The sequence below is a fragment of the Gorilla gorilla genome, chromosome 10 (genome assembly GCF_029281585.2).
Source record: "Gorilla gorilla gorilla isolate KB3781 chromosome 10, NHGRI_mGorGor1-v2.1_pri, whole genome shotgun sequence".
NCBI lineage: Eukaryota > Metazoa > Chordata > Mammalia > Primates > Hominidae > Gorilla > Gorilla gorilla.
In genome coordinates this window covers 115,980,396-115,996,172 of record NC_073234.2, presented here as the reverse complement: position 1 = coordinate 115,996,172, position 15,777 = coordinate 115,980,396, and the positions used below count along the sequence as shown (strand labels likewise).

General features: G+C 41.6%; 1 protein-coding gene and 1 pseudogene across 9 annotated transcripts in view; both read right to left on the bottom strand.

Moving 5' to 3' along the window:
• Positions 1 to 7,096, bottom strand: part of GAS2L3 (growth arrest specific 2 like 3) — a 55,110-nt gene extending 48,014 nt beyond the window's left edge. For 4 of the 9 annotated variants that reach the window (XM_063694235.1, XM_063694238.1, XM_063694239.1 and 1 more), the window contains exon 1: positions 1,449 to 1,662. The gene's annotated coding sequence lies outside the window, so the exon portion shown is untranslated. Of the gene's footprint in view, positions 1 to 1,448; positions 1,663 to 5,242; positions 5,834 to 6,393 lie in introns of those variants that run through there. The other 5 variants (XM_055358769.2, XM_055358767.2, XM_019037806.4 and 2 more) reach the window with 5 other exon arrangements.
• On the bottom strand, positions 20 to 1,505 carry LOC101144176 (phosphatidylinositol N-acetylglucosaminyltransferase subunit A-like; annotated as a pseudogene).
• Positions 7,097 to 15,777: the final 8,681 nt, after the last annotated feature.

The window sequence follows — 15,777 nt, the reverse complement described above, 5'->3', positions numbered from 1 at the left end:
GTCTTAATACAACTATTACAAATGTTTAAAATCTTACAATGTAGGCTCTCTTCTACCTGGTTTTAGATATCTTAATATTCTCACCCCCTCTTTTACTGTGAGAACATTAATGAGTCCAGGCACCCCTTGGCCCAGTGGCATCTATTCCAGTATCAATGATAGAATCTGGAGTCATCCATCTCAAGAAAATGAGGAAGAGGAAGTTGAAAACAGCCAACAAAGCAAAGATGTAGCCTGTTACTGGTCCACAGTGAGAAATAAGTATGTCCAGTTGTTTGTCCATTGGCAACACAGATTCCACCGATACTTGGTCATACACTTTTTCAGTTCTCTCCACAACATTCCTTCAGGTGTAGAAAGTCTTTACTATGTTACGGATATTTTCTGGAGCCAGCAATGCCCCTGACTTCAGTTGGAAAATAGCTTTTTCCAATCCCTCACACAAAGATTTTACTGAAGTTTCTCATAAAATAGTAAGATTTTCCGGAAGCACCTCAGGAATTCCACCAACCCTGGTACTTACAACCTGTAAACCACAGCTGGCTGCTTCCATGATCGCCATGCAGAATGCTTCAGTAAGGGAGGTATTAAGAAAAATATGTCCTTGAACTAAGACATTTCTAACATTCTTGTGTTCTAAAGCTCCCAAAAGATGCACCCTGTCGTGCAACTGGTATCTTTCCGGAACTTCTTGCAAAATGATTCTGTTTGGTCCCTCTCCTCCAATGATGAAATTTAAATCTGAATATTTCTGACAAGAGTTTGGGTATAATACCACTAACCAAATTGGTTCCTTTTCTGTAAACAAGTCTGCTGACAACAATAGTTATACTATCATGCCTTCTAAATGGGTCTGGAGTGAAGTCAGTAGGATCTACAGCGTTAGGAATGACAGACACTATTTCAGTAATCAGTGCTGCTCGTAGTACGGTATTTTCCTTACTAGTATAAGAAACGCAAATGATACGGCTTGCGTCACAAAGAGACACAGTTAGAAGTTTGTTTGTAAGCACTGAATGGACCTTAGCAAATCCAGAAAGGGGATGGTCTGTTAAGACTGTTTGAAGCCCCATTGTCTTGGCATGGAAGAGAACATCATAGGCCATGGCAGAAAATGAACTATGTGAATGGATTATTGTGACTCTCTCCTGAACAAATATGCACTTGAGCAATGGCAGACTGTGAAAGAGGGTCATGGCCATAGACTGGTTATACATGACTTTCAGAGGCAAGAAATAGACTTTGAGGTCATTAGTGAGGTAACGGATGCCTTTTCGATTTCCATAAGCATGGATGACAATTATAACCTTATCCCCTCTTCCAATCAGGCACTGAGGGAGCTGGTAAATGTGGCTTTCCACACCTCCCATATTTGGGTAGAAAAAGTCAGATGCCATACATATATTACGGGTATGGGTTCTACGTGTGTAAAGACTTCCAGGGCTAACCTTAGACAGTGTAGCTGAGGGAGGCTGGCCATGCCCACCTTCTCCTTTATACGCCATGCTGAGATGGTTTAGGCATCAGTTCTTAGAGCAACCCAGTTAAGAGATGTGTCCTCTATTACCAGCGAGTTCCATGGCCACCTGTGTCTGGACCTCCCGCGGCTGCCACCAATACACATCTTACGTGAAGAAAGGAAGATTTGCCAAGACACTTGACCTAGAGAAAGTAATATGTATCCAAAATATGATATACAATTAGAAGATGCAGCACACCTAATCTGTTGAAATAATGAAGAAAAGAGCACCAGCTATATAAAGCATGCAAAAGAAGAAAAAAACTGATAGGTTAAACCTACTGCAAGTGCTATGTATTTACTATCATCCTCCTCCTCATCAAATGGTCCTGCCTTTGTACATCTATCATTCATCCATCCATTCACTCATTTATATGTTTACAGAGGCTGCCTGTGTTTACCATCTCAGGGAACACCATTAAAATTCACTAAGTTACCAGGACATTCTTAATTCCCTCCTCTCTCACACCTCCACCTGCCCCATCTTTCCTCAGCCAGAACAGTGACCATATCTTGTTGCTTCTACCTCTAAATTTTCTCAATACCTACAGCCACTCCTCTAGTTCAAGCCATCATCATCTTTCTCCAGGTTTACTGAAACAGTCACCTTTTCTCCAGCCTTGCAACCCTGTTCTTCATGAACCACAGCCAGAATGATTTTTTCACAACTCTGATCCAAGGACATTTTACTACTGCCCTGCTTATAACCCTTAATGGTTGCCCAGAGTTTTCAGGATAAAGCCCAAACTCCTTAACCAAGCTAACAAAGGTTTGTAGGATCCCCACCAGCCCTGTCTCGACTCTTACACTTCAGCCTTAGTGAACTTGTTAAAGATCCTTCTGAGCGCCATGCTTTCACCTCTAGGTCTTCGCACTTGCTGATCCATCTATGCTCTTCTTACACCTCTTTTCCAGACTCACCCTTACCTGTCTAGATTCTATTCCTCCGAAGTCTTCCCTGAATCATCTCCCCAATTTAGGGATATAGCAGTATTATATGCTTCTATTTTGCTGCACTCTATACTTTTAAAAATAAGATCCTTAAGGTGGTTAACAGTCTTAATTTCTTCTATGTCACTATGAAATCAGAGTTAAAATTAGTACTAGAATTACTCCTAAATGCAACAGATGCTTCTATTGCAGATAAAGAGTTTTAAGAGAAAAATAAAATGTTTACAGTTTAATAAAACATTACATGTTATTTGAAAAACACAGAGACTTTGTTGAGAATCTTTTTTATTTGAAATTTTCCTTTTGAAATGTTTGGCAGAGATCCAACCTGAATAACTTAATTTTATATTGGACATAATTTTTAGTTTGTCAAAAATTTTGTGGCACACAGTTTTTTTAACGAACTTAAGATCAGTTTGCCTTTACACATGATAGATTAAAAGAATGTATGGGAACATATATAAACACTAACATAAAAAATATAAGAACAATATCTAACTATCCATTAACAGGGAACTGCTCAAATAACTAACGAGACATTCACACAGCAGACTCATTTAACCACTTCAAAGAATAACATAGAGCTATATGCACTGATATGAAAAGATGTCTATTTTGTTATGTGAACAAAAGCAACCTGTAGAACAGTATATGTAATGTTACTGGGATCACAGTGCTTTTCTAAATTCTGTGTGTGTGTAACAAAGAAGACATGCTGAACATCAAACTTTTTTTCAACAGCTAACTATCTATATAAAGTGAGCCCTTCACCATAGCTAATATTATACTTTCTTAGAGAAACGTTTATGTTGTATGACAGTAGGCGGAAGTCTCTATGAGTCACCACTTCAGCAATATCCAGCACATGACTGATGGTCATAATACTATAAATTCTAGGATGCTTACAGAGGCAAAGATGACATTACATTTAGTAGGCTGCTACATTTTATTACATTCTAGTTCTTTGGAAATTTGTAACACCCTTATGAAATACATGGTGGCTTTCTGTTAACCAAAGCACCCTACCTACTCTGTAACAATGTAATCAAATGAAAACACTTTCTGAGTTTTTAGGAGAAACGCTAAAGAAATACAGTTATAATTATGGTCTGTATCTCATAAACATTACTTCTGAAGCATTTCTCTATGACAACTAAACTCTCATTAAAAATCAAGAAACTCAATGTGAGACAAATTGGCCAACAGACTCAAGTTTCCTATTCTCTCAGATTCTATGTCCATTGCATGACTCATTAGATAGGTACTGGTATATCCAATATCAAAGTATGAAAAGCAATAATAAGAAGTAAAATACACACGTTACTGTAAGAAAGTAAAACATAAGAATACATATTAAGTTTAATCTCTTACTTTCCTCATCATCAACAGCAAGCTCTTTTGTAATCTATCCAAATTACTGAACCTTTCCTATTATCTCCAAACTTAAATTGATAGAAAAAAAAAGGAAGAGTAGCTTAGTAAAAACATAGTGAATAAACGAAAATTAAATGAGAAAATATAAATGAGGAGATACTACTTTTGAAATAACCAATTCTCCAAACATCATTTCTATTTATCAAAATATAAATTAGGAACATCATTTCTGAAGTGGCCATTCTCCAAACATCAAAACTCCAAAATATCACTGGTTTTTTACTAATAGCATGCATTTTGTTGACACTATTCTTTTATCACACATTTTGATTTACCATCACAAGTTATTTCTCATTATTTTAAAATTCATAATGTATTCAAAATAAACCCATACCCACAGCAGAAATTAATCTGGGTCACACTGACAATTCAGTGCAGGAAAGTTACTTAATGTTAGGAATATAAAGGTGTGTAACACAGAAAAAAGCCTGCACTGAATTCCAGGTGAACCCTAGTAAGTGATTTCCCTTCTTTGAGCTTCAGTTTTGTCCCCTATAAAATAGAGATAACGGCCGGGCGCCGTGACTCATGCCTGTAATCCCAGAGCTTTGGGAGGCCGAGTCGGGTGGAACACGACGTCAAGAGATCGAGACCATCCTGGCCAACATGGTGAAACCCCGTGTCTACCAAAATATAAAAATCAGCTGGGCGTAGTGGCACACGCCTGGAGTCCAACTACTCGGGACGCTGAGGCAGGAGAATCGCTTGAACCCGGGAGGCAGAGGTTGCAGTGAGCCGAGATCACGCCACTGCACTCCAGCATGGGCGACAGAGCGAGACTCTGTCTCAAAAAAAAAAAAAAAAGATAACAGGAACTACATTTCAGGATTACTAAGAGGTTTAACAATAATGTAAGTAAAGAACACAATACCTGATATATAATGATGTGTTTGATAAATAGTAATCCACGTGTTTATGATGTGTCAGATACTGTTTTAAATGCTTTACATGTATAATTTAGTCAATAAACAATAATTATCCCTATCTCTGGTACTGCCTTTACCTTCTACCTCTCCCCATCCTTTGGGGACAGCTCAAAACTTTTTGTCTAAGTTAAACAGCAGAGAAATAATAATAGCTATGTATCAGGCACTGTGCTAAATTAGTTACGTGGAATTTCATTTAATCTTTACAACAATCCTCTCATTAATAAAGTAAGAACTATTATTAACCTTCTTTCACAGACTAGGAAATTTAGGCTTAGAAGGATTAAATAATGTGTCTAAAGTCAGATATCCAATGAAGTCTGATTTCAGAGCCCCCATGCTTAGCAACTCTGTCACGCTAAAAAAAAAAAAATTACTACTTCTAATTCAATGTCAGATAGCAAACACCTACTATTCAATGACAGTTGGTTTCTAATGAGATTTTGAAACAGATGAGTCAGACAACAGGTATCGGCATCTACACCAGATCACTAGAGTTTCCACTTCTGTCATTTGAAACAGTTCCAATCTGTTCCCAAAGGGAATCTGAGGTGGTGAGAATTTCAATTTCTAATCATTTAAGTGCCAAGACAGGCGATCAAATAGCAATTCACAAAGCGGTTCTGTTGTTCTTGTTGTTTTTGTTTGTTTTTTGCTCTCCACACAAGCGAAGCAAAACCCAGGCTCTGACCTAAAATCATCTCTTTGCAACCATTGGGGATCAGCTATTCCACCATGCCATGCCACAAAGCACTCAAATTTACAACATTCAATCCCTCGGTGTGAAAAGATTAGGAAAGGAACCAGGGGTGACTGCATAGAGGAGCACGCCCTCCAGAACTTTCCTCTGACTTCCAAGGCACTCTACAAGCCTTCCCTTTCTTTTGCCAGCCTCTCCCCGGGCAGTCCTCCAAACTGAGGGTTGTGGGCGGAAGGCATCGCGCAGGGTCTCCAGCTCTATTCCCCAGTTCCGCACATGTGGGCGTTCTAGACCCTGCATGGACTGGGAGAAAAAACAGGGAAGAGCCTATAAACCTTGCTAGAGGGCAAGAATAACTGTCTGTCTCTTTCTCTTTGCAGGGCCAGAGACTTCATCAATTCTTTCCGAGGATGATGAACAGAAAAAAACAGACCCTCTAAGTGCCAGGCGCTTAGGGATGAGGGTGCCCCTGAAGACCCCACAGTAGCTTCGGGCTCTGATACCGCTCTGGATTTAAAGCAGGGCGAGTAGCGGCTGGATCCCTCCTCCCCAGCTGAGCTCGCCCACACCAGCAGCCCCAACCGCCCCGCACATCTGTCGCCCCTCTCTCCGCACTTGGGTGGACAGGTGAAGGTAGGCGCAACGTCACCTTGACGTCCCCAGGAGCCAATCAGAGCACGCGACTGCCGCAGCCAGGCAAACGCAGAGCGTCCTGGCTCCCGCAGCCGGGAGACCCAACAAACCTCAGCTTCGGGGCCTCAGACAGCTGGGGGCTCCTGGAGCCCTCAGGCGAGGCGCGGAGGCCCCGAGACAGCGAGTAAAAGTTCGCCAGGAAAAGAGAAGACAAACAGGGAAGTACTCACCAGGCGCAGGAGGGTCACTTCTCCCAGCGGGGCGACAACTCGGCTCAATCTGTGCGGAGCCAACACGCCCCTGACCAACCGCCGCCGCCGCCGCCGCCTGGGCCTCAGGGTCAGTAGCCGCTCGCCGCCGCCTGTTTCGAAGGGACCAATCATAAGGCGGGGGCGTGGTCTGAGGCCCCGCCCCCGGGCTGCCGGGAAGCACGCGACCCGTGGGCGCTCGCCTGTCAGCGCGTCCAGCGCTGCGCCTCCGGGCGTCTCGGAGCTTCGGTGGCCAAGTCCCTCTGTTCACTGAAAGGCGAAGTGGTTCAGGCAGAGCAGGTCCTCCGATCTGGCCTCTCAGCGACAGCCAGTTCGAAAGCCACAGCCCGTCCTGTTGTTCCCACAGGCCTGAGAGGTGAATGAACCTCGCCTGTAGTAATTGCTTCTGAGCGTCCTGGAGTGTTGCGGTGCAGCTGAAGGCGCTTCCCTGAGTTTTATCCTGGTCTGTTAAGAGCCGCTCCCAACCCCACATCCACTCGGGAGCTGGCTGACCTGAGGGCGCCACGGTTTCCAGAGACACAGCTTGGAACCCAGCAGGAATGGGGGTCCTCAGCAGAAATCTTTCAGAGAGAGGCCCCTCTTCTCAGGTGTGGAGGGATGAGGAGGAATCCTGTAGTCCCAAGTCACAAAAGGAGAATGTTGACTCTTCAGCAAACACCGGAGCCTGAAAACAAAACAAAACAAAAAACAATGAACTTCAACGTAAGGGATGCTTACTAGCTCCCAGGGTTGAAATAAAGCCGAGACTAGACATCAGTGTAACAATCCCAAGTCGGTTATATCTGTAAATGTGGCTTGTTTCATAGCAAAAAATAAAATAAATAAATAAATAAATTTTTTTAAAAATCACTGGCTTTGTCCCCGAGGCCTGTGTTGCAGCCCAGGCCCTTCTTTTTTTTTTTTTTTTTTTTTTTTTGAGACAGGGTCTTGCCCTGTCACCCAGGCTGGAGTGCGGTGGCACGATCTCGGCTCACTGCAGCCTTGATCTCACGGACTCAAGAGATCCTCCCACCTCAGCCTCCAGAGTAGCCAGGATTACAGGCACGTGCCACCACACCGGGCTAATTTTTGTGTTTTTTGTAGAAATGGGTTTTTGCCATGTTGCCCAGGCTGGTCTTGAACTCCTGGGCTCCAGTGATCCTCCCACCTCAGCCTCCCAAGGTGCTGGGATTACAGGCATTAGCCACCTCACCCGGCCCTATTCGGTCTTTTAGCCTTCCTCAAATCATGTCTCCTCTCTGGGCCTCAGGTCTCCATCTGTGAATGATGGGCACTGAACTGGAATGACATCTCTCTCTAGCATTTATTCCTTCCTTTACTCAACAAAAACAATGAGATATACTGTTGCTTGCTAAAGAAACTGAAATGAAAACAGCCTTAGGCTTCAAAGTGCTCAGCAGCGTGGTAAAGGCCAAATGGAAGTCTGTGGAGGTTCATGAAAGAAGGAACCCCTAAGAGTCTTGAAGGGTGATGGCAGAGGTTTGAAAGGAGCTGAATTTTTAAAGATGAATTAAGACTCTGCCAGGAGGGAGGGATAACTGGGAATAAGAATTAATTTCCAGGCAGAGAGAGCAACAAAGACAAGGTTCCAGAGATGTGAGAGTACATGAAATGTTCTGAGAATACTCATTTTGAATGACTGAAGTCTGCAGATTGGGAGACAGATCAGGTGGGAGAAGTAGGCACAAATGAAAGGCCTGGTAGATGCTGAGGAATTTAGTTTCTTTCCCACAGGCAATTGGGATGATTATAAGGAAGGGCTGGTAGGAACAGATTTGTGTTTTAGGGGAAAAACAATATTTTCAAAGATGTTGGAAGATGGTAGTAAGACAGGTGGCAATCCCTTAAATTAAAAGATGACGGTTACCTAAATTATCTCAGAAGGGATGGTGAGGAAGAGGTATCTGGTGATACCTAAGAAGCTGACTCACCTGGACTTAGTTATTATGTGATTGATGATGGTACCAATCTAAAGAATACAAGGAAAACAGGCTGTGGGGAAAAATAATGCATTTTGGTTTGGAGTGTGTTCAGTTTGGAGTGTGAGAGGAGTGTGCAAGTGGAGATGTTCAGAAGATAAAGTTAGACCTGAAGCTGTTTAAATTGGTCTGTGCAGGAGATATAGATTTGAGAAGTAAATTCAACAAATATTATTTTACACATCTTCTGTGTCAGGCTCCATTCTAAGCACAAGGAATCCTACTGTCATGGAGCTTACATTCTGGGGTAGGTGGGTGAGTGAAGATGGTAACTAGGAGTTGATATTTAAGTGGTAAATGAACCTGAAACCAGATAGTGGTTGCCGCTTTTGAAATTGACTCAGTAGTCCCAACCATAGAAATTGACCCTTCTGGTCTGAAAACCTAAAACTTACATTTGTTTTATCCGAGTTGCTTCCTTAGGAAAGGATCCCTAGACCTCTCAAAAAGTATCAAAGAACTGAAACTCACCAGATCATCTCAGCCAATGAAAGCCTGGCCCTTCATTCATCCTGATTGCTTCCTTGCCCCTCTCTAGTTCCTTTTTTCTTACACATTGCTACATTTCTTCCCTGCTATATAACCCCTTAATTTTAGCGGTCAGGAAGATGGAGTTGAGACTGATCTCCCATCTTTTCAGCTGCAGCACCTGATTAAAACTTTCTTCCTTGGCAGTACTTGTCATATCAGTCATTGGCTTTCTGTGCTGCAAGCAGCAGGACCTAGACCAAACCCCTGGTGTTTCAGTAACACTTTTAATATTAAAATCAATCCCACAACACTTTGCTGCTCACATCACCACAATAGATAGGTATTCACAGGACCTATTTTTCAAATCTATGTGTCATAGTGTTTCTGTTTAAAACTAAAGGGCAGTTTGTATACCACCCCATTTAGCCAAATTTTGAGTTGAATTAAAGTATTACATTGGATTTCCTGAACCCTAACATCAAAATATGTGCACTGCTCTACAGAAACTTAAGAAAAAAATGTGTTATACAGATCTTGTTTAATGAGTCCTTAGCTGTCAACTTTTTATTTTTATTATGTGCATACTATGTATCTAAACATTTGAATACCATTTATTAAAACTTGAAACTATCCTATATGAGATATGTACACAAAAATTCTCTGCCTCATACACACACACATAAACACACACTACTTAATATTTCTAAACCTTTTACTAAAATCTTGTCAGCAGTGCATTTTTATGATGACTTGCTTTTTGTTCTATTTTGTCTCTGTAACTTCTACACCTTATAAAGATATAAGGACAGTGTAGTGGCAAGTGAATCCTGAGTCAGGAAATCTGTGCAAAACACTTTTCTCTAAGGCCACATCCTTCGCTGGTTAAATGTGGGGATTAGGTGAGGAGTTTGCCTCTAAATTATTATTATAATTATTTTATTTATTTATTTATTTTGAGACAGTCTCACTCTGTTGCCCAGGCTGGAGTGCAGTGGCGCGATCTTGGCTCACTGCAAGCTCCGCCTCCTGGGTTCACGCCGTCTTCCTGCCTCAGCCTCCGGAGTAGCTGGGACTACAGACGCCCGCCATCATGCCAGGCTAAGTTTTTTTTTTTTTTTTTAATAGAGGCGGGGTTTCACTGTGTTAGCCAGGCTGGTCTGGATTTCCTGATGTAGTGATCCGCCCGCCTTGGCTTCCCAAAGTGTTGGGATTACAGGCATGAGCCACCGCGCCCAGCCTTGCCTCTAAATTATTTTAATTCTTGTTGCTTTTCTCCTCTGTATATTCTGTGTGTGTGTGTGTGTGTGTGTGTGTGTGTGTGTGTGTGTGTGTGTGTGTGTGTGTGTGTGTGTGTGTGTGTCTATCTCCTTACTTTTACATTAATTCCCAGCTGGTACCCAACTATGTAAGTACACTTACCATTTACCTATGTTGATTTTAAAACTATAATTAGTAATTGAGGGTTTCATCTAATGAGCTGCAATCTACTTTCAAGTGTAGGCTTTCTAATAGGTGGTTAGGTTAATAGCCATGTTTTAGAGGTTGTATCTTTACATGAAATTGGCATAATTGTAGAATGCAAAACAAGACTCACCAGTTTGACTTTCCAATTGTGGAGATGTGCTGCACTTTTAAAGAAAGCACCATGTTTGGAAATCTAAATTTTAAAAGGTATTACATTAGGAATAGTCATTCATCTGCCATAAAGGTGTACAGAATACAGAAGGGTCTGTGATAATCAAATAACCATTGGGTATTGAACTATGATTTGGCCTTTTCACAGCCATGCAAAGAATGCTTCTATTGTTTAAAATACACTGTAATTTAAATACACTGAAGACTTTTTAAAATTTTGATTGGTTTATTAGTTGTTTTGTTCTGCATTTTGTTGTTTTAGAAATGTTTTTATTTCTGACTTATTGAATGTCAATCTATGGATTGTGCCTTGTGTAAAGTACTGGATGAAATATTTGGGCAATAGAGGTATTGATTCATTCACAATTAATTAAACTATCTATTCAGCAGATAATCTGTTGAGAACCAACTATTCTAAAAATAATACTAAGCTCTGTCTTAGAAGAATGATACTGATTTGTGTTAACAAATAATATGTATAAATAATTCAGTGATATGAAATTTTATAACATGTTATGGTCAATACTAAAATGGTGTGTTAAATTTATGTAGTGGATTGAATAGTGCCCACCCAAAATTCATGTTCGTCCAGAACCTCAGAATGTGACCTTATTTGGAAGTAGAATCTTTGCAGGTATAATTAAGGTAAGGATTGAAATGAGATCATATTGGAGTAGAGTGGACCCCAAATCCAATGGGAGTGTTTTTACAAGAGACAGAAAAGGGACAGAGAGAGAGAAAAAGTCCATGTAAAGACAGAGGCAAAGCTTAGGGCTTTGCTGCCACAATTCAAGCAATGCTAGGAGCCATCAGAAGCCAGAAGAAGCAAGGAAAGATTCTCTCCTAGAGCCTTTGGAGGGAGTTTGGTCTGCTGACACCTTGATTTTGGACTTCTAGCCTCCAGAAACGTGAAATAATATAAATGTCTATTGTTTTCAGCTGCCAAATTTGTGGTAATTTGTTAGAGTACCCCTAAGAAACTAATACAATCTATATCTGGAGAGAGATGTAAAAATCTAACAGCCTAGCAAGAATGATTACATTGAACTACACTCCCTACTCCCCAGTTCATCTATAAGACGTCTTCACAGATATTAGCATTGTAGCCATGCCAGGCTCTTACAGAGCACAGGTTATTTCTAAATGGCTTACTGTTCAAGTATGATCAAGTTTCTATCATATTTAGTTATATTTGATACCAAAAAAATCCTCAAACTCAAGAAAAAAAGGGCAGGTATTGGCTTATGTAATTAAAATCTCAGGATAGAACTCTCTAACTTTAGGCACAGCTTGATCTAAGATTTCAGATACTGTCACCAAAATCCAGTCTCTATTGGCTCTGATTTTCATGTCGACTTTATTCTCAGGTTCCTCCTGGTTATATGAAGTTTCCAGAAGTTCTAGTTCTTCATTCTCTTAGGTTTGAGTCTAACCAAAAAAAAGTGAGTCATTCTATATAGTTCTCAAGTCAGAAAACACAAACCACTATAGGTGCATCAAAAAGCAGGAACTTAACACAGACTTGGTTTTGCAAGAGTTGAGAAGGTAAACAGGAGCAGGTAAGACAACTCAGAGATTAGCAACAGTAGGAAGCCACTGCAATTCTAGGGCTTAGGGTTCAAAAGAGGAGTTTAGAAACCAGGGCCATCAGCACTGGGGCGGGAGGGAGTTTCCCAGTGGGACTGGGAGCCATGTAGGAGATGCAATCTTTACCAGAGATGCAATCTGAGGCAGAGAGAGTGAGGGAGAAATACCCTGGCTTTTCCCTTCTTCTCATCCTCCAGTCTCCCATCAATACTTTCCATTGATTGAAACTGGCCAAAGCCAGTTAACAGAGAAACCTATCAAATGCAGCCTGTCAGGGGTTAGCCCTTCCTCCCTAGATGAACAGAGAAGGGAAGGAAGGGAACAGATCTGAACACAAATAGGATATATTAGCTAGACTGTTGCTGTGATAATGCTGTATCACAAACAACTCCTAACTTTCAGTGGCTTACAGTAATAAACATTGATTTTTCTTGTTTGTCGATCTGCATGTTAGCTCATGGTGGAGAGGAGGGATGCCGCTTCAAGCTTAAGTTGGGTTTAGGTGTGCTCCTTCTGTCTCTCATTCTGAGACTTGCAACTATCCAGGGCATTCCCTTCTCATGGCAGATAGCAGAAGTGCAAGAGCAGCAGCAGAAACATGTGATGTCTCTTAAGGCCATAGCTTGGAACTGACACTCTCACTTCCACCCACGTGCCATTGCCAAAAGCAAGCCACAAGGACAAGCTCAACATCAGTGGGTGGGGAAGTCTGTTCTGCCTACTCCTGTGAGAGGCACTGCAAATTCACGAGTCAAATAACCTGGCCATATAATTCTACTACAGGGAGAGAGTGAAGAATTTGGAACAATTAATACACACACACACACACACACACACACACACACACAGAGGCATGTAACTGACACTGCCTTCCTCCTAAAAATTCTTCCAGCAGTATATCTTATTTTCTTTAAATAAGTCACCTGCCCAATTCTAAACCAATCACTGTGACCTAAGATATGTGATATTCTGATTAGCTGTGCCTGAATCACACTTCCAACTCTGGAGCTGGGGGTGGAATCAACTCCACTTAAAACATATGGACTAAGAGATGGCAAGAGGGTGGTTCTCCTGAGGAAATCAGAGTACTCTTACAGAAGTAAAGGCAGTGGATTCTGAGTGTCCAAAAAATAAGTCAGCTAACACCCAAATGTGATATGTGATAGTGTACTGAATTTATTATTTCACATAAGGAAAAAAGAATAAATTGTAATTTTGTAAAAATCTGGGGAAAAGTAAAATTCTGCTGCTATAGGATCAGTGAGTGAAATCAGTTTCTCATTCTGAACAACAAAGAAAGAAAACAAAATTTCAAAAACAGTTGCTCATATCCAGTATTTGGATTCACTAATAAAATGACTGTCCACAATGTTGTTATGAACTAGAAAACCACCACCATGAGAATTATGTTGAAGCTAGATGCTAGATCAGGTCAAGAGAGAGTACAGTGTAGGAATCATATTTTCTTGGGATATGCTATGGTCTGAATATTTGTGTCCCCCCAAAATTCATATGTTGAAAATCCTAACCCCTAAATTGATAGTATTAGGAGGTAGGGCCTTTGAGAGGTGATTAGGCCATGAAGGTGAAGCCTTGTGACTGGGATTAGTGCCCTTATAAAAGAGACCCAAGAGAGCTAGCGGGCACATCTAGAAGATGCCATCTAGGAACCAGGAAGTTCTCATCAGACATTGAATCTGCCAGTGCCTTCATCTTGGACTTCCCAGAACTGTAAGGAATCAATTCTTGTTGTTTATAAGCTACCCAGTTTATGGTCTATTTTTACAGCAGCCTGAATGAACTGAGACAGGATGGGAGAGAGCAGGGTTTCTAAACCTCAGCACTGTTAACATTTTGGGCCAGATAATTGCTGAGGAAGGCTATTCTGTGCATTGTAGGAAGCTTAGCATCATCACTAGCTCCTACCCACTAGAGGCCAGTAGCACCTCTACCTCCAAGTTATGAAAACCAAAAGTGTCTCCAGACATTGCCAAATGTCCCCCTGAGACACAAAATCACCCCTACTTGAGACCTGGGGTGGAAAGGAAAAGGAAGAAAACAAGCAAACCCCTTTCTTTTCCCCCGTCTCTATACTTTCTTTCTCATTTGGTGTAAGAGAAGATAGACCTCTGGGGAATGCATTTTATTTGGAAGCCTAGAATATAGGTAGGGCAGGAGACAAAACCAGTAGGATCATATAGTGGGGTGGGGGGAGGTCTCCATAGCCAACTGCTCTCCCAAGGAGCTCTGGGTCTCTGCTGAAGTCAATGGGAAATCAAGCAGCACAGGGAACGTGTAACCAGATTTGCATTTTAGAAAAAAAACTCACTCTACTAGTGTGGAAAATGACCCATAAAAGTGCATATCAGAGCAAGGGAAATACTTCTCTTTCATAGCACTTATAATTTGCATTTTATTTTTACCCAGAGTTGCTCCTATTACCCCTATCACTCAGGGATTCCCAAAGCTTTTAGAAGCTGTGACAGAAACCAGGAACAAAAACACAATACGTATTTCTTATAGTATCACAATTAGTTTTCCATGTGATGAGCATTATTGTTTGCTATTACAAGGTCTTAACCACTTGAATAAATCCAGACCTAGCGGATTAAGCTTCGAATTGCTCTGTCTCCAGTGCCCCACCAGTTCCAGGCTCATTTCTCACTGCTGTCTGCACAGATGGCATGAGATCTGGAGACACCAAACTGAAATTTACTCCTTTCTTCAATGTCCTTTCCTCACCAACCCTCTCCCTGGTGGGCCTGCTACTTCCCACTTACTCTTCATTAATAAGCTAAATCCCCTTATGCAATAAGTGCTGATCTCTGCATTTTACAATGGGGAAACTGAAATTTAGAAAGAGACTGTGCATCCTCCCTCCCTCCCCAGATTACGTATCGTCTTTTAACATCTGTACAACTCACCACCTTCCTCCTTTTGCTCCTGCCACCCCTTTCATCTTGAACCCCTTCCCTCCTACCTGGACCCACTGAATTTGGGGCTATCCCTTGAAGCCCAGCAGAAGTACCATCTCCTCTATGAAACTTTCCCAAGTTCCAGGGTAAACCCACAGCAAGTTCCGCTGCAGCCTTTGTAACTCCCTCCAGGCAGTTACTGGGTTTTTTTCTTTCTCTTTTTTTGAAGACAGGGTGTCGCTCTGTTGCCCAGGCTGGAGTGCAGTGGTGCGATCATGACTCAATGCAGCCTCCAACTCTGGGGCTCAAGCAATCCTCTTGCTTCAGCCTCCCAAGTTGCTGGGGTCACCACAGGTGCAAGCCACAGCCCCTGGCTGATTTTATTCTTTTTTATTTTTGGTAGAGACAGGGTTTCCCCTATGTTGCCCAGGCTGGTCTCAAACTCCTGGGTTCAAGCAATCCTCCAGCCTCAGACTCCCAAAGTGCTGGGATTACAGGTGTCAATTGGGCTCAGCTCTGTTACTGGATCTTAATCATTTTTGTATCCTCCATGGAGTTTAGCAAATGAATCTTGTACTTACTGGGAACTCAAGACATTTTTGTTGTATCAGAATCCAATTGATGCTAGCCTCAACAGTTTTCCACTGACTGTTTATTTTTAGAATTCCAGAGTTGTACTAGTATTTTGATACAAAAAAACTGCTTGCTAATCATGCTCCACTTTGGCTAATTTTAGGAGAAAGGGAGATATACGCCCA